The sequence below is a fragment of the Alligator sinensis genome, unplaced genomic scaffold (assembly GCF_000455745.1).
Source record: "Alligator sinensis unplaced genomic scaffold, ASM45574v1 scaffold308_1, whole genome shotgun sequence".
In the NCBI taxonomy this organism is placed as follows: Eukaryota; Metazoa; Chordata; order Crocodylia; family Alligatoridae; genus Alligator; species Alligator sinensis.
The window spans coordinates 1,043,045-1,062,113 of NW_005842041.1; the positions used below are offsets into that span (position 1 = coordinate 1,043,045).

General features: G+C 44.7%; 1 protein-coding gene across 9 annotated transcripts in view; it reads right to left on the minus strand.

Moving 5' to 3' along the window:
- KANK1 (KN motif and ankyrin repeat domains 1) overlaps positions 1-19,069 on the minus strand; it is a 191,245-nt gene that overhangs the window by 141,346 nt on the left and 30,830 nt on the right. The window contains exon 1 of one of the 9 annotated variants that reach the window (XM_025202961.1): positions 15,723-15,765. The exons of the other annotated variants lie outside the window; for them this stretch is intronic. The gene's annotated coding sequence lies outside the window, so the exon portion shown is untranslated. Of the gene's footprint in view, positions 1-15,722; positions 15,766-19,069 lie in introns of those variants that run through there. 9 annotated transcript variants of the gene reach the window in all.

Below are 19,069 nucleotides of genomic sequence, written 5' to 3' on the forward strand. Positions count from 1 at the left end.
GGTCAGCTGCCAGAGTGGAAGTGACCGCAGACCAGCAAACTGCAGCCCACCAGAGCCAGGCAAAGAGGGCCCATGGCAGTGCATGGTTTATGCCCCCCCTAGACCGCTTATTATTAGAAAGAACGTGCTGACAACAGCAAACAACAAGGGGGGGGAGGATGGGAGTGTAAAGAGTCATTACACTAAATATTTATTATACCTTGTAACCAAGCCCAGGAGAGCCTATTAAAACGGAGCAGAAATGAATGTTAAAAAGTTACACCACTGAAAAGTGAATGGAAAAAGGCTACCAAAAATAAAAATCACAATTATATGCTTTTACCCATTTAACAGGAAGTGGGAATGACTATACGGTTAGTGAACATGCAGTTTGATTCTTGGCATCCACTGGCTGTATGGGAGATATTATTTTGTTGTTAGGGATGGTAACAGCTAACATGATTTCTCTCTTCCAAATCCCACCCCACCCCCTTTAAAATTGGGACAACAACATTTTTACGGAGAGGATCCTATTACTTCATGACTTTAATTATGGTCTCTCACAAGGCTGCATAGCTGAAAATCTTCTGCAAAGCTCAGCTACATGAATTAATGCATGAGTTACGTTAGCAACAAAGACTAATATAGCTGGTGAATGGGTTACACAAACTCAAATAGGACCTTGGGTACAAGGCTGTGTTCTCAAGTTTCAGTTCATTTACACAGAGTGAAGTTTCAGAGGGAGAGAGAGAAAGGACAATTTCACCTTGTTCAGGGTTAGCATTGGAACACAGAAACAATCAGCTACCTTCCTGCCACACACAATAACTGGTTTCAACAAGTACCTTTTTCACCTTGTAACATATATGCACTTAAAATTACATTATTAGTCTAGGCAGAAACACTACCTGTATTTAAAGGAGCAACCACTATTTTTAGGCAACATTATTACCCATCTTAGCCCTGCCCCACACCTTTTTTTGTGGTGGTAGGGGGAGAAGGGGAGTAAACAACACAAAAAAGGACCCACTAAGAACTATACAGCTGAAAGCAAAAATATTGAAGTGTTAATGTTGATAAACCAAATTTGCCAGTTAAATGCACTGGTTCCTTGCTTTTTTATATGTGTATATAGACACACATGAGATCTTTTAGTAAATGCATGATTTACTGTTAAAATAAATACTTAGCCTAAAATTCAGATGATTAAAAGGATTGGTTCACAGAATACAGGAGGGAGTGACAGAAGCAAAAGCCTTTAAATGAACAAGGACAAATATTGAAGTTGATGCATACACATAAATGTTAAAGAAAGACAGGCATGTAGGCACCACCTTGATTAGTTTTCTACTCAAAGACATAATGCTTTAGTTAGACCAGGGGCACTCAGCAGTTTTCGATGCAAGGCACACCTTGAAAAATGCCAGCTCTTAGCTTTCACTCATTTCTTGATTATGGGGGGGAAAACCCCCCCAAAAACAAAATAGAGCAATTCTTCTGTCACAAAGACTCAGCCAAAACCAAATTACTCATAACAGGTCACAATGTTTTGGATACTCCGGGGTACTATTTGAAATTTCTGGGCAAATCCCTATGAACAGGAACATGTATTTCTCCAGGGACATGTAGCAGTGCACACAGGGGAGTAGAGGTGCTGGTGCTGGCCCCAGTAGCCTTACCTGGGGTTCTGGGGGCCTCCAAGCACTGCAGTCACAGTGCTCCTGCAACAGAGAGCCTGGCTGACAGTCGGACCATGGTTCTGGTCAATCAGGCTCCAGTTTGGGGTGGCACATACTGCTGCTATGTTCACTGCCCCACTTTTTGTTTGGCATGTGTTTTTTTGACCCCAGGATCTCCCAGGGTCAAACCTCCCTCCCCACCTTGCACCACAAAGTAGCAGAGCAGGGAATGCCTGCATGTGCAGTGTCTGGCACCGCAACAGGTCTGCAGCGCCACATACTGCCCTCATCTGGACATGCCCTATAGGTTATTCATGAGAATTATCTGTAGGTGTTTGCAAGCCTAAAAAGTGCCAACGAGTGGCACCCCATGACATACTTACAAGGATCTTGCAGCACTCTAGCTGAGAATCCTAGACTAACTCAAAGTTTTGTTGTTGTTCATTATGTCACACAAACATCTAATCTCTGGTTCAAAAATGCCAAGGAGTTTGCATCTACAGTTATCAGACAAATTTACCCAACATGTCAATTAAACTTATTAAAAGGACAGAAACCACAGGCATTCAATATCCTGGAGTTTTGCTGCCTTAAAAAGAAGATGCAAAATACTTGACTCCTATTAGATGTACAGACAGAAGCCCAAAGTAGACCCTTTACAGCAGTTACCATGCTAACATCACTACACTTGTGCTTGGTGATACATATTAAAAAGGAATTCCATCCCAAAAGTCACCTTTCCAGAACATCCAATATCTCAATACTGCTGCTAAGACACTAACATCAAGCTGCTAATAAAGTTCAATCTACACTCAATCAGTGTTAGCTATGAAGTGTCGCTCCCACACATTCACACACTGTAAGCTCCTAAAGGGCAGCAGATCCAGCTGCTAAAGGGAATAACAGGACATCAGTGCCAAGCTGCACACCATGGGTTCCCCTCCCCACTTCCATTTTCCCAGCCAGATCTAGCTAATCTATTCCTTTTCCTAAATGAGCAGACTATTTAAAATTAGAAAATTCCATTAATAAGAGATACCCATCCTCCATGCCTTAGTGAAAGTTTATCAGGAAACGCCTCTGTATGTTAGAGAGGTTATAAGAACACTTCCCCTATGTAAAAGAAACAAGACACAAATTCTATAATAATTCTGGATGCTGTCTAGTTTTGTAGAAGTCCAATTCAGACCATGAAGAAGCAATCAATTACAAAACAACTAGGAGAAGAGAACACAGGAAAAAAAAAATCTATAAAAAATTGTCACCCAAAGGACTTGCACAGATGCTTCATTTCATACACTAAGGACAGTCCCATAGAAAAATTAAAATAGCCCTCTTCCCAAAGAGAAAAAGCAATGGAAGAACCCACAGTTCTGGATTGTTTTTCTCCTAGATACATCCCATGTACAACTGCTCATCCCACCTAGTAGACCAGGGATGCTCAACCTTCAAGTCCAGCCTGAGGAGCCATGACATCCAGCCTACAGGGCTCCCCCACAGATAGGAAAACCTGGCAGTGGGGAAGGGTGGAAGCTGTGGGGAGGGAAGCTCTGCAGTCAGACCTATCTTCTCCTGGGCAACTGTCTGTGCAGCAGGATCGGGGCTGGGCCCATCCCCGCCATATCCAGAATAGATTGAGTTGCTCCCCAAAACACTTCGGTCTATTCCCAACATGTGTCTGAATCAGGGCTGCTCTGTACCTTCCCCCCACATATTCAAGGCAGGACAAGGCTGCTCCCCCTTCCCCTGCATTTCCAGACTGGTGCTGCCCCACCCCCACCCTGGGTGATAGATCAGGGTCAAACTGAGCAATCCCACCCCCCACCACCTCCCCATAGGCAGATCAGGCTCATCAGCCACATCCGGCCTACATAAGGACCTGATATTACCCATTTGGCCCACAGAGCAAAAAGGTTGGGCACCACTGTAGTGTAGACCAGGGGGTACAATGTCTCACTGGTATCTTTTGCTCACTAACAATAAGAGTAAGGATCACATTGAGTGTGAAGATCATTTAGCTGCCTATTTAAAGAAAAAAAAAGAATCACATAGGGTTTGGGCAGAGAGAGGAACTCTGTTCTACCTAAATTTAAGTGAATTGGCTAAAGGGTTGTACCCAGAGAGTCGTAGTGGATGGGTCGGTATCAACCTGGAAGGGTGTGGGCAGTGGGGTCCCGCAGGACTTGGTCCTTGGACCGATACTCTTCAATGTCTTCATCAGCGACTTGGACGAGGGAGTGAAGTGTACTCTGTCCAAGTTTGCGGATGACACACAACTGTGGGGAGAAGTGGACACACCGGAGGGCAGGGAACAACTACAAGCAGACCTGGACAGGTTGGACATGTGGGCAGAAAACAACAGAATGCAATTCAACAAGGAGAAATGCAAAGTGCTGCACCTAGGGAGGAAAAATGTCCAGCACACCTACTGCCTAGGAAATTACCTGCTTGGAGGCACGGAAGTGGAAAGGGATCTTGGAGTCCTAGTGGACTCCAAGATGAACATGAGTCAGCAGTGTGACGAAGTCATCAGGAAAACTAATGGCACTTTATCGTGCATCAGCAGATGCATGACGAACAGAACCAAGGAGGTGATACTTCCCCTCTATTGGGCGCTGGTCAGACCGCAGTTGGAATACTGCATGCAATTTTGGGCGCCACACTTCAAGAGGGATGCAGATAACCTGGAGAGGGTCCAGAGAAGGGCCACTCGTATGGTTAAGGGTTTGCAGGCCAAGCCCTATGAGGAGAGACTAGGGCACCTGGACCTCTTCAGCCTCCGCAAGAGAAGGTTGAGAGGCGTCCTTGTGGCTGCCTATAAGTTCATCATGGGGGCACAGAAGGGAATTGGTGAGGCTTTACTCACCAAGGTGCCCCTGGGGGTTACAAGAAATAATGGCCACAAGCTAGCAGAGAGCAGATTTAGACTGGACATTAGGAAGAACTTCTTCACAGTTACAGTGGCCAAGGTCTGGAATGGGCTCCCAAGGGAGGTAGTGCTCTCCCCTACCCCGGGGGTCTTCAAGAGGAGGTTATATAACCATCTAGCTGGGGTCATCTAAACCCAGCACCCTTTCCTGCCTATGCAGGGGGTTGGACTCGATGATCTATTGAGGTCCCTTCCGACCCTAACATCTATGAATCTGCTGCTTTGATGAGTAGCAATTGCTACCCATCAGTAGGCATGCTTTAATCGGACTGCAGACAGCAACACAAGAGCCTCTGGACCAGAAGAGAGGAGGCAGCAGCAACCAGCTAGTTCAATAATTAACAGCCTTCAAAATTAACTGAATAATACAGCATGTATAACTTTGAGACTGACAGACCTGACAAGGATAAAATATATTAGCTGGGATGGTTTAAATCAAAGATGATCCTGCCTTGAGCAGGTGCCTGTACTAGGAGGCCCCTTCCCACAATTCTAAACATTTTTAAAATTACTGAAGCTTCAAACTAGGAGGAGACAAGAAGCCTGTGCAGATGAAAAATCAGCTGTGCACTAGGACTCACCACTTGTATAAATCCAGTGAAGTCAGTGGAATTACCCAAAGAAGTACACAGAACCCAGAAATAGCTTAGCTGCCCTAAGCAGCTTTCCTAGAGTGCATTCAAGAAGTTAGAAATTAAGGGATTTGAGTACATTGATATCTTCGATTCCTTTGACAACCCCAGACTTCTGAGGTCACATTAGGACCAAGCTTGCTAAACAAACCTTGCACGTCACCATCCTTGTGGAGTGTGGACATTATCAAACAATAAAGAAGTGTTTTCTACACACTTGATTTAATTACAGTAGAATAGTGCCAAGGACATAGTCATATCCTGAATTATTCCAATCTCCACATAGTATCAAAGCCCAGAGCTTTAAAAAAGTCATTTGTCCTGCAGGGATGTTATAGTTCAACAATCATGGGGGGCCAGCCACTGCCTTCCTTCAGGACTAGGCTTAACACAAAAAAAACAATACACCGATGAAGTCACGGTCTACAACGCTGGTGATTATCAATATTTTGCCTACATTACCGCCACCACCACTGCACAAATAAGTTTAGAGGAAGGGGTAAATTTAGAAACAATTATTGGACTACAATGGTAGGACAAAGCGTTTTCAGAACCTATCCACAATGAAAATTAGCAGCCTTAGATCAACATGTACTCCCCCACAAACAGACAAAAAGACTCAGAACTGTATGGCCTATTAAGTATATTTTTCTTCAAAAACATCTCAAAAGAACCAAGCAAATAGAGAAGCTCCTGTAGCTTTGTAGTCTGTACATATAAAATAGGCAGGTCATAAAACGAGGCAACATGAGCCAATTCCTGACTGAGGACTGATCTGTTCCAATTGCAAGTGCAACTACCATAAAGGAAGCAGCACAGGAATCCTACTGGAAAGCTTTGCAACTATGCTTTAAAATCGCACTACTGTGATTCAGAGTACTTAAGGACGGCTAGGGACATTGCAAATGAAAAGTCTCTAACTTAGTTATTGTCATACCACAGCTTCCATCTAATACAGCCTGACTCGGGCAGGACTTGCTAAGCAGTTTCTACTTGTATGAGCTTCCTACGTCCATGGGGAAATGCATGTATTACTACACCAATTCTATGGTTAAAAAACACTGCCACTGAAAAGGCAAACAAGGTTCTTTGGGTAAATCCGATATCTTTTATTAGACCAACTAAAATAAAAGATATCAGATTTTCCCAAAGAACATTGTCTGCCTATGTCCTTAGACCAACATGGCTACAACAAATACCCCTACCACTGAAAAAAAAAAAACCAAAAAAAAACACCACACCATACATCAACAAACTTTTTCTTCAGTGGGTATAAATAGAGATCTTGGAAGGTGTATTTTAATTTTTTAAAGAATTTTTGTTGTTGAGTAACAAAAAAAGTAAAAAAGCTAAAATTTACAAAGCTATGAATTCACAGCGACTCTGTAGCACACTAATTTAACTGTAATGCTTGAAAGAGTAACATGACCTCTCTGAGAAGGTGGGTGGTGTCATACAAGTTGAAACATTAGAAAGTTCATGAGTAATTAGTTTGGCTATTTGCCAGACTCTTTGATCCATAAGCCAAGTATGGAATGAATGAAAAAGTCACTTTGACACTCAGATTACGTCCAAACTATCAGTTAAGAGGAATTTTATGAGACTCAATATGAAAGAAAGTGTCTTATACCTTCACAAGAGTTCCACTGAACTTTCATATTTCAGCTCTCCACTGTAATGTTGTCAGCTCAAAACAGAGCCAGCATTGTGCTAGACGAATTTTCAGCCCTTCCTTCCATGACCAAAAAAGAAAAAAGAAAAATCTTTATGTAGTCACTCTGTCCTGCTAAGGCCAAACAACACTTCTGCACCTATTCATGCAGCAATGCAAAGGACACCTGCCAGTGCTCGTTTCCATCACCATCACCACACCTTTCCCACTCCTGGGGCTCTTCTCTCACACCCAAGATAGGCACATTTAATTTTTCCAATTTCATAGAAAATTAGGGTTGGAAGGGACCTCAAGAGGTCATCTAGTCCAACACCCTGCTCAAAGCAAGACTGTTCTCAACTATATCAATCCACTCGAGGCTTTATCTAGTCAGGTCTTAAAAGCCTCCAAGAATGGAGGCTACACAACTTCTCTGGGTTCTCTGTTCCGGTGTTTTACTAGCCTCTGTGCGGGCTGGGAGCGACCCGAGCCCTTTTCCGTGCTGCACGCGGGCTGTGGCCAGCAGCCCGGGCACGCCGGGTTGGAGAGGGAAGGCCTTTGAGCTGGAATTAGGCACAGACACGTATCGGTAGTTTTAAAGATTGTTTACTTACACCGAGATGGCAGTGGTGTAGGCTGGAAAGCTTGATTGAGTTGCAGTTACAGACAGACAACACAGACTGTCTCGTGGAGGTTGCTAGGCTCCACGGTGCAGAGCTCCAGATGCTCTGGGTGAACGAGCCACCAAAATAGAAATCGTAAATACGTCTTATAAAAGTCGCGTTCGAAGACGGGAAGAGGTGGGAGGTGGATCAGGCCGCCAAGCTCCTCTGGATCTCACACAGGGTTTCTATTACCCTGCCGTGTACCCAGAGTCCCCACGAGATGGATGTGGAGTCCTCTTCAGCTTGGGCGGAAACTGCTCAAGCCTCTTATACGGCTAACAGGCCAATCGTTAGCTGCCACGTGTGAATAACCTGCACCGGGGTTTCCTCTTGCTACAGGAAACTCTCCCGTGCAATGCTCTGCAACTTGGCGGGGATAATTCTGGTGCCGAAGCACATACACAATCATGCCTTTTGGGTCATGACAGCCTCCTAGTGAGAAAGTTCTTCCCAATAACCAACCTAAGCTTCCCTTGCTTCAACCCGAGACCACTGCTCCTTGTCCTGTCATCTGCCACCAATGAGAACAGTCCAGCTGGCTCCATCCTCTCTGGAATCACCCTTCAGGTCATTGAAAGTTGCTATTAAAGTCCTCCCTCCATCTTCTCTTCTCCAAACTAAATAAACCTAGTCCCCACAGCCTCTCCTCAGAAGTCATGTGCCTCAGGCCCCTAATCATTTTCGCTGCTCTCCACTGGATTCTCTCCAATTTGTCCCCATTCTTTCTGTAGTTAGGGGCCCAAAACTGGACAGTACTCCAGATGTGGCCTCACCAGTGCCAAAAATCAAGGGGAAGAATCACTTCCCTTGATCTGCTGGCAATGCTCCTGCTAAAGCAGACCAGTATGCCATTAGCCTTCTTTGCAACAAGGTTACACCGTTGGCTCATATTCAGTTATTATCCACTGTAACTCCAAAGTCCTTCTCTGCAGAGCTGCTGCTTAGTCGGTCAGTCCCCAGTCTGTACAGGTGCATTGGATTATTCCATCCTAAATGCAAGACTTTGCACTTGTCCTTACTGAACCTCATAAAATTCCTTTTGGCCCAATTCCACAATTTGTCAACGTTACTCTGAATCCTAGCCCTACCCTCCAGCATATCCACTACTCCCCACAGCTTGGTGTCATCTGCAAACATGCTGAGGGTGCACTCCATCCCTCTTGCAGCTCACTGATAAAGACACTGAACAAAACTGGCCCCAGGACCAACCCCTGGGGCACTTAACTTGATGCCAGCTGCCAACTAGACACTGAGCCATTAACTACTACCCTCCAAGCCCAACGACCCAGCCAGTTTTCTATCCAACCCATATTTCCTTAGCTTGTTTGAGAGAATGTTGTGGGAAACTATATCAAAAGCTTTGCTAAAGTTAATGCATATCACATCCACTGCTCTCCCCATATCCACAGAGCCAGTCACCTCATTGCAGAAGGCAATCATGTTGGTCAGCCACAACTTCCCCTTGATGGATCCATGCCGACTTATCCTAATCATCTTCTCCTCTTTCAAGTACTTAGAAATTGGATTCCTAAAGAACCTGCTCCATGATTTTTCCAGGGACCAAGGGGAGGCTGCCCAATCTATAGTACCCTGGATCCTCCTTCGTCCTTTTCTTAAAGATGGGCACTATATTTGTCCTTTTCCAGTCATCTGGGACCTCTCCTAAATCACCATGAGTTTTCAAAGATGATGGCCAGTGGCTCTACAATTGCATTGTCCAACTTCCTCAACACCCTTCCTCTCGTCCAGCCCCACGAACTTGTACACGTCCAGCTTTTCTAAACGAGTCCATAACCTGTTCTTTTGCCACTGTTGGCTGCTCACCTGCTCCCCAAATTATGATGCCAGATGCAGTAGTTTGGGAGCCAACCTTGCCTGTGAATACTGAGGTGGAAAAGGCATTGAGTACTTCAGCCTATTACACATTCTGTCATTAGGTTGCCTCCCCTTTTTACTAAGGGATCCACACTTTCCCCACTCTTACTCTTGTTGCTCACATACTTGTAGAAACCCTTCATATTCCTTGCTAGCTGCAACTCCTGTTGTGCTTTGGCCTTCCCAATTTCATGCCCATCTGCCTAAGCAATACTCTTATGCTCCTCCCTAGTTGTTTCTCCAAGTTTCTGTCTTATAAGCTTCCTTTTTTTGTTGTTTAAGATTCCTTCCTGCACCATCAATAAGGTTTCTTTAAAGTACAGCCAGTTCTCCTGGACTCCTTTCCCACCCCTCAGACTGGCCTCCAAGGAGCTTCTACCCATTGGTTTAAAGTGAGTCAAAGTCTGACTTTCTGAAGTCCAGGATTCATACTCTGCTGTTCTTCTTCCATCCTTTCCTCAGGTCCCTGAATTTAATCAGCTTGTGGTCATTGCTGCCCACATTCCCATCCACCACTACATTCCCCACCAATTCTTCCCCGTTCGTAAGCAGCAGGTTAAGAAGAGCCCCTAGTTGGCCTCTCCAACACTTGCACCAGGAAGCTGTCCCCAATACTTGTACACTGCTATATTGCAGTCCCAGATGTCAGGGTGACTGAAGTCCCCCATGAGAACCAGGGCCTGTGATCAGGAAACTTGTGCTAGCTGTTTGAAGAAAGCCTCATCCACCTCATCTTCTTGGTCTGGTGCTCTACAGAAGACACCAAACATGATCTGACCCTTACTGCTCTCCCCTCCGGACCTAAGCCAGAAACTTTCGAAAGGCCTGTCTGCAACTTCAACTCTGAGCAATTATACAGATCTTTTACATAAAACACAACTCCTCCTCTTCTTCCCTACCTGTTCTTCCTGAACAGTTTGTACCCATCCATGACAGTACTCCAGTCATGCAAGCTATCCCACCAGGTCTCTCTGTTATTCCAATCATGTCACAGTTCATAGACATTAGGGCTGGAGGGGACCTAGCAAGATCATCAGGTCTAGCCCCCTGCCCAAAGGACAGGCAGTCAGCAGGGGTCAAATAATCCCAGCAAGATACGCATCCAAGCTTTTCTTAAAAGGAATCCAGAGTAGGTGCCTGAACCACCTCTGGGGGGAGTCTATTCGAGGCCCTGGGGACTCAGACAGTAAACAAGTTTTTCCTTATGTCCAACCTAAAATGGTCTTACAAGAGTTTGTGACCATTGGACCTAGTCTTCCCATAGGGTGTCCTGGTGAACAGACGTTCACCCAGTTCCTAGTGCACACTCCTTATACATACTTACAGGCTGCCACCACGTCACCCCTGGGCCTACCCTTTTCCAGGCTGAAACGTCCCATGTATCTCAGCCTCTCCTCATAAGGCCTACTCTCTTGTCCTCTAATAATTAGCGTGGCTGTCCTCTGGACTCTTGAGCTTCTCCACATCCTTTCTGAACTGCAGAGCCCAGAACTGGATATGGTATTCCAGCTGTGGTCTCGCCAAAGCCGAGTAAAGTGGGAGGATGACTTCCCGGGTTTTGAGATACATCTGAAGATGCAGGCCAGAGTTGTTTGCTTTGCAGGCTGTGGCACCACATTGGTGGCTTATGTTCATATCATGAGCCAATCGTGACTCCCAAGTCTCTTTCAAACACAGTGCTAGTTAGCATAGCACTGCTGAGCCTGTTCCATGACTATGCGAGGACTTCCAATTCTTCCTACTCATTTCCTAGGCTCCGTGTATTCATGTAGACACTTACGGTAGCTAGCCAACTGCCAACTTTCTCAGGAAGAAAAAGGCTTCTCCTGTTGCCGCCCCCTCCTCACTTTTCCTCCAGGTCACCCACTTCCCCCAGGGCTTTGGGTTGCATCCCCCAGAAAACCTAGTTTAAAGCCATCCTCATTTGGTTAGTGAGCCCATCTAGGAAGATGCTCTTCCCTCTCTTTGTCCCTCTCCCCCTAGCAATCATTCTTCTTGGAACAACATCCCATGGTCAAAGAAGCCAAAGCCCTGCTGTCGACACCCTGCAGATGAATGCATGGCTGCACAGATGATGTGTCCGCTCCTGCCTGGGCCCTTCCCCTCGACTGGAAGGATTGAGAAGAACACCACGTGGCCCTTGTCCCCTTCCACCAAACCCTGTAGTCACTTTTGATCTGCTTGGGGTCATCCCTGGCAGTCTCATCGGTGCTGATGTGGATGAGCAGCATGGGATAGTAGTCAGAGGGCTGAATGAGTCACAGTAATCCTTCTGTGACATCTCAGATCCAGGCTCCAAGCAAGCAGCAGATCTCCTGAGACGAGTCAGGGCAGCAGATGGATGCCCGTCCCCCGTGGAAGAGAGTCTCCGACAACCATCACTCATCACTTCTTGGTAGCAGTGGTCTTGATCCTTCCAACCGTGGCAATGCCTGGCCTGGCCTCTTCCACCTACAGAACTTGCTCCTTCTCTGTTGCTACAGCTCCATTCCTGTTCTCCAGGCAAACTGCTGCAGGTGGAGATGAAGATTTCTGCTTGCCACCAGTGGTCACAAGTGTCTAGCTTCCACCTTCTTAGGATTCTAGGTCTTCTTCCTTGTCTAGCGCTGCCTCTGGCAGTCCTTCCTCCAGTCTTAGAAGTCTCCTCCAGCACTGAATCAATGAAGTCCACATAGCAGAGGATGCTTCAGAGCCTTGCCACGTCCTCCTGTAGCTCTTACCTGATTCCCGAAGGATACCACAAGGAGGAACTGCTCATATCACAGGCACTCCCTCACCTGGCTGTCACTTGAAAGAACCTGCAAGGTGCAGTCTCCACAGTGACAAGCCAAGACCTAGGTGGAAGCCTCAACAATGAACAGCCCTGCCTGGACAGACTTTACAGATGCCAGCAGAGGAAGAGCTGTCAATAGCAGTGGCTCTGGCATTGCAGCATCCTCCAGCCATTTTTCTGGGTCTCAATCTGTCACCTTTCTTTTCCTGCCCTTCTGCCAAGCAGCCCCGCTCTAGCAAACTCCACTTCCTGGGATTCTCTTTGAATTATCACAACCAGGTCAAAGAAAGATTGCTTCAACTTCTGGTAACATCCAGTTCATGCTGAGCCTAGCTCCAAGGCTTTTAGGAATTAGTCCAGTGACATTTATATTAGGATTTCCATTCCTGGTAAGGAAGTGTTTTGAACAAAACACCTCCCCCCCCCCCCCCCAAAAAAAAACAAACAAAAAACAACTTACTAGCGATGAGGGATGTGCACTAGCACAGCAGATGAAAACATAAATGAAGTCAAAGCCTATCTGATGGGAGGTGCCCATGATGTGCGATTGGAAGCAAAAGAAATCAAATCTGAAAATTCCCTGTACTGATGGTCTAAATCAATTTCCTCAGTGCAACTACTGGCCTAGAGAAGCCGGCGGGGAAAAAAAGTGGGTAAAAATACCTAACTAGAGTCTTTCACTCCGCATTAACAAGCTCTCCTGCTAATCCAATACAAAAATCTACAGAGTTCCTGTGCACGTAGGAACCTTTACAGTTGCAGAAGCCCCAAAGATCATCTCAAGTTTATTTAAACAGCAGTACTTAAGTGACCTGATCTGGTGTAACCAACAAACCTCAGTCCTGAATCTAGTCCTGATAGCCAGTTTCATCAGGTGGACTTGAGGTCCTCATGTTAGCCCCAACCACTGGCGATGCGTAGGGGGAGCACACAGGTGCAGGTGCACTCCCCGAGGTTGGCGGTGCACCCCAACAGAAGAACGAACCACCATTAACAGCAGCTGCCGACCACTGCGGCCACCTGCAGGAGCTCCCCGCTTGCTGCTGCCATGCCCCCACCACCACCTGCAAGCAGTCACCATGCTCCCCCAGCCTCTGGGGGCATGCATCATTCATGGCCCCAACACCTTGGCTTCCTGTGCCATTGCACATTGCTCCTTCACCTATTTGTTGCAAGGCAGCAACTCTACAGGAAGTCCAGTGAATTAAGGAAAACAAATGTCTCCCCAACCACCAAGACCTCAAAAAAGCCCCCCACCATCATGTAAAGTTGCACAAGCCCTTGTGGATTTACACATTTAAAACTTTCAACAATGTAGCTTCCACCCTGGTGAAGCTTGGAAAACCAAATAGAGCTCCTAGGAAGTTCCAAATAAACATTTTGATAGATCCAAAGCAGCAGGTCCCTGGCTTTGATCTCCCACACTGCTCATGGGTAACTAAGCCGTATCTGCACAAATCTTGGGAGATGTGGATACCCAATGCACAAATGGAAAATTAAAAGCTCTCCAGTGTGCAACTGATCACCTAACAGACCATGGAAGATGCAACTCAATGCCCAAACTACAAATATAAAGGAGGTATACACTCAGTAATACACTCTGCTGCTCCTGATGCAATTGTGCCTCAACCAGCTAAATGTAAAATTAGAGTTTGTTCTGTATCTGCATCAGTCATATGAAAGAAAAATTGGGTAGACAAAGTTACAGTGGAATCGCCTTATTCTGTAATGTAATTCACCATGTAATTGTTATTCCAGCATAAATTACTCTATTTTGTGTACAAGAACTTCCCAAAAGGTGGGTGGGTTCTGGAATCAGCTACTCAGCAGTCAAATGTTTGGTACCCAGAGTGGGCTAGTATCAGAGACCATCTTTTATGGAAATCTTGCTAGACTAGTTGAAAACTTTCTAGATCCTTTAATCAATGCCTCCTCTTGAAGCAGAGCAAGCACGTCTGGCTCCATGAGATGCAGTTAAAAGGCTTTGCTTTGAATCTGTGGGGTTGCTTTAAGTGAATCATTTTAGTATACACCCAAAAAGTCAGTATGTGCAAACTGGCCAGTACCAGTTAATAACATGTTAAGAGCAACATAAAAAATTTTCTAAATCCGTTTTGGAAGTAGCATATTTTCATAAGGGACAAGGCACCCTACATACCTTTCTGCATATCATTTAAACCTGTACAGCCTTACTTCAGAAAGTCACTCATCACGCTTCACATAATAATCTGTCAAGGTTGACAAGCCAGCACATTTAAATCTTGTCTAAAAATTTCCTTTAAATTAAAAACAAAACAAAAAACACCTTTGAAGCTTCTGCAAATATTTAAAGAGACGTGTTATTTCTTTAGGACATGCATATTTGCAAACAAGACGTTGTCATAAGGATGGCTGTCAAGTTATGGCCAAACCCTGGCTGTAAACATTCAATTGCAGTTTTATAAGAAAAGCAGGGTTTAATTTACATTTTCTGCAGCTGCATATCAAGTGAGGGTTCCCCCCATTTGAGTTATTGCTGTGTTTTGGATTCCAGTATAACAACTGTTTGATTCAAAAATTCCCAGGGGAAGGTTTCTAAGGGGATATAATAACACTGAACTATTTTTTGGCTTGTCAATTAAGTTCTTGCCCATTTTGTTTGGAGAACTTGTGTGAACAGCTTACCTGTGGGCAGACCTCAGGGCTTTCTGCAAATATTTTGTATTCCAGGGCAAGCTTAGACGCATTGTATAAACATCTGGAATTCCTACTACAAATGCAACATGCTGAACAACTCTACCCTATTAGATCTTCCACGGTTTGCGTGAACCAGAACGCCATGGCACCCTGGGCTGCCAGGAGATCCTTTTCAGGGAGTCGCACAGTATTAGCATTGCTAGGTGTAAACACCTATACAATTCACAAAATAAATCCAGAGATTTCAAATAGGAGCATTTCACAACAGAAGAACTGTTCTATTATTTTTTTTTATAGTAAGAAATACAGTACAGTAGCTTAGAGCTGACCTTTTCCCAGGGATACCTGGAGTCTAAAAAGGTTGAGAACCCGTGGCCTTGAAAACAAGTTCTGAATGCAGCAGGCTCTCGCACCAGTGTTGTGTTCTACCAAACTATTAGGTGTCCATCTAGGCAAACTGACATATTAAAGTACAGGTTTCCCTCACCAACCACTGAGGTTAGGTTCCTGAAAGTTCCCACGGTTGGCAAGACAAAAGACTTACGGTGAAAAGTGGCAGGCTGATGTGCAACCATGGAAAACCACGGTTACTCAAAACTATATACTGTGGTAGCCAAGACGGTATATAAAATATTAAGTGCGGATACTCAGAACTGTGGTTGGGAAACCTATGCTGAAATATTTCAACATGGCTTGGAAGATTCAGGATGACACTTCAGGGGGAAAATTCCCTTCTTGCAGATTTAGGCACATGAATTATTTCCCCACATCCCTTCCCTTTTGGTTATGTGTGCTTAATCTTTGGACAGGGAAATGCCCTACTTCATTATAAGCAATGGTTTCACAGGCTGTATAGTACATACTTTTGAGAGACACGACAATCAGCCATCTTTTTACTAGTCTTTATCCTACCAGGTCATACTCTCATTTAGAAGTGCTTATGGCTGGCAGTTCCCTGAAAAAGAGATTTAAAATAATGGTAAAGGATTAAGCCATATCCGTGGAGGGCAGGGCAAAATAAAAACTGCAAGCACCACAAAAAAATAAAATAAAAATAAACCAATGAACAAAATCTCCCCCCCACACGTCAAGTGTTCTGCTTGAAAGAGGACTCTTGATTCAAATATTTTCTTCACAAACTTCCCAAAAATGATGCAGCTGCAACAGAGCCAAGAGTTAGCCCTGCTGGCCGCATCCACACAAGCATGGACATTTGTTTCCTCGGGGACAAAAAGCAATGCATCACCTTGTGCCGCTGCTAGCTGCCCCCAAGCCAGGGAATGCCTGTGCCACGTATCCACTGGCAAGTGGGAAGTTACCTTGAGTGGTATAGGGGAAGCTGGGGCCAGAACTGGGCTGGCCCCCTGCAGCCTTACCTGGGGTCCTCAGGAAGGAATAGCTGGGTGATCCTGCTGCTCAGACCCTGAGCCAGAGTGTGGTCCTGGCCCTAAAGGGTCTGGTTTTAGGCAGTGCATGCTGCCCCCATGTAAGCCACGCCACGCCACGCACTACCCATGGGGTTTTTTTGACCCTGGGATCTCTCAGAATCAACCCCCCCCCATCCTCCCCGCCACACTACTACCTTGTAGCACAGAGAACACCTGAATGTGTAGAGTGTGGTGCCAAAGATGCATCTGTGGCGCCACATACAGCATGGCCACCCTTGTCTGGACGCGGCCACTGTGTTAACTGAGTGGAAAAAGGAGGCAGCTAACGCGAGCAAAAGGCTCACTGGCACACCCAGCTCTCCTGAAAGCTTTATATAGCAATACAGGCATCTTTACTCCAGGTACAGCTTTGAAGCTTGTTTGCAAACAAGCTCAAAGAAATTCATTAACTCATGTTTAGGCTGCCACATTGCACTCTCTACCCAATGTCCAATATGCATACAAAACTAAAATAGAGAGCTTCTCCTCTCACAAGAGCAGTTGCTTGCACATACAAGCATATGCACACACAATGTAGTCAAGGAAATGCTAAATCTCCAACCACAGTGTTTTGCAAGCTATTTAAAGCATGCAGTGTTATCAAGGGAAGAAGCAGAAAGCCACTTGATAAGTTATAATTTGCTTTATTCAAGGTTCTGGTAATTATAAGGTTTAAAATAGAGACAACTCACATTTTAAAAAGCATAAAAGAAACACTCTTTCAGAACTCAATGCTTCAAGGTAAGATTTTAAAGGTTTTTTGGTTGGGGGGGCAGTTGGGGAAGAGGGGTTGAAGCTATAGGTATACCCTTACTTCCGATTAAAACACAGAAATTCAAAGTCTCTAGAGGATGATTTCATTTTATGCCAAGACCTGAGTGTAACAACTTCTACACTATATGGTTTACTGCATCTCTGGTCTATAATCTCCAAGATGCTTTCCAAAACATCTTGTAAGATTCAGAACTTCTGTCACTACTCTTCTCCAAGTCCTAGGCTGCCACAGAAAGGTTAAGCTCCTTAAAGAAAAAGGAAAACCAAAAAACCCTCAAATTAAAAATGTGAATTTAAATATAAACTGAAAAAAAAAGTAGCTTGGCGTTCCAGGTTACAACATCAGTAAAGTTTGTTGAATGAGTTTTCCTTCCCTCATTCCTGGCATTTTTCTATTTTGCTCACAGCATTAAAATGCCAATGACTGAATACTTGCAAAAGAAAACAAAAGCCTTCAAGTGAGGCAAAGCTTTCATCTGCCAGTCGTCTTGTCTGCTCCAGTTATATTACTAAGTGTACACTGATGGGGCTAAATTAGCTGTGTTCATCAAAAGACCAATTTCCAAGGGAATTCAGACTTATTTGCCATGTACACTCTTAGAAAACTGTCTGTACACAGGAGTTTGTCTGATGCCAATTACCTAAATCACAATGCACCTGCACATCCAGAAAGATGCTACAAGAATGTGGAACTAAAAAACTTGTCAGAAAGTATATGGACATGGATGTGGCAGGTAGGAATTGAGATGCTAGTCCCTTGATTTTAAGAACAGAGTATAACTATCTCTCTCCCCCTGCCCCCATCACTCCCCACCCCCTTTGGATTTAGGATCTGAAATCCTTGCCTCAAAAAGAATTATATCAGTATCTAGTAAAAACTGACCAGAACGATCAGAAGAAAACTGCTTCCAAACTGAAGATGTGGGAAGAGTCTTTGAAGGACTAAGCCAGAGCAGGGGTCACTTCTTGCTCAGTAAAAAGTGAGCATCTCAGTAACTGCTGTGTGGACCCACATAATTCCTTTCATTCACCCACAACTCCTAACAAAATCTGATTAGCAAGACCTAGCATTATGTCCACACAAAGCTATTTTTATAGCCTGGTTCAAGTACAAAGGATCAAGAAACAGCCATTACCTTTCGGTGCAGAGAAGGATACAAAACCCTGTGAGAAAGGAGAAGGGCAGACAGTTTCCTCAGGACAGAGTGAAGGTGAGATATTGTAGATTCCTTTCAGTGGAGGAAATTGTTGGCGAAGTGTTAGGGTTTTAAAGACCCCTACATATGAAAGCTCTACCAACACTACATGATGCACTGGTACAAATAGTTTCAAGATGGCCAACACCAGGCCATGAAAACTACAGGATTATCAGATGAATGTTTCCTAATCACTCCCCCACACTGCAATTTGAGAAATCTGAAAGAAGACACCGGCTAGCAAGAGGACTGCTAATTAATTCCTCCATGTTTCCTCCTCCCCCTGCCCAGCACCACTACACTGAAAGCTAGCAAACAAACACAGATAGTATTTAGACAGAGGACGAATTTGTTTGAAAAATGGCATTAAAAGGCTTTAACCTAATCTGGTGGGAGCCATTTTCTTTCCAACGGCATGAAACAAAGTAGTAACTGTTTGTCTTTGGTTTCTTTAGAACACACACACCACAAAATCTATTTAGGTTTAAGATTACTTTTAGTTCCACAGGCCCAGACTTTTGTTGCACGTAGTTATAAGTTAAATTTCAGCCTGTTCAGAGGTATACATACTTCTGACCAGCTTCCTTTAGGCAGGGAAAACTCATGCATGCACAAGCTGTTTTTCTCAAAAAACAAACAAAACTTTGTCCTTAAATAAAACTACAGGTTTCCCCTCACTTTATGTGGGTTCTGTATGTGTGTATTCACTCTTATGCGATTACCTTTTTTTATATATACCAAAAATGTGTCTCAGGAGAGGCAAATTCACTCTTATGCGATCAGGGTGGTGGAAGCCCGCAGTCAGCTGCTTCG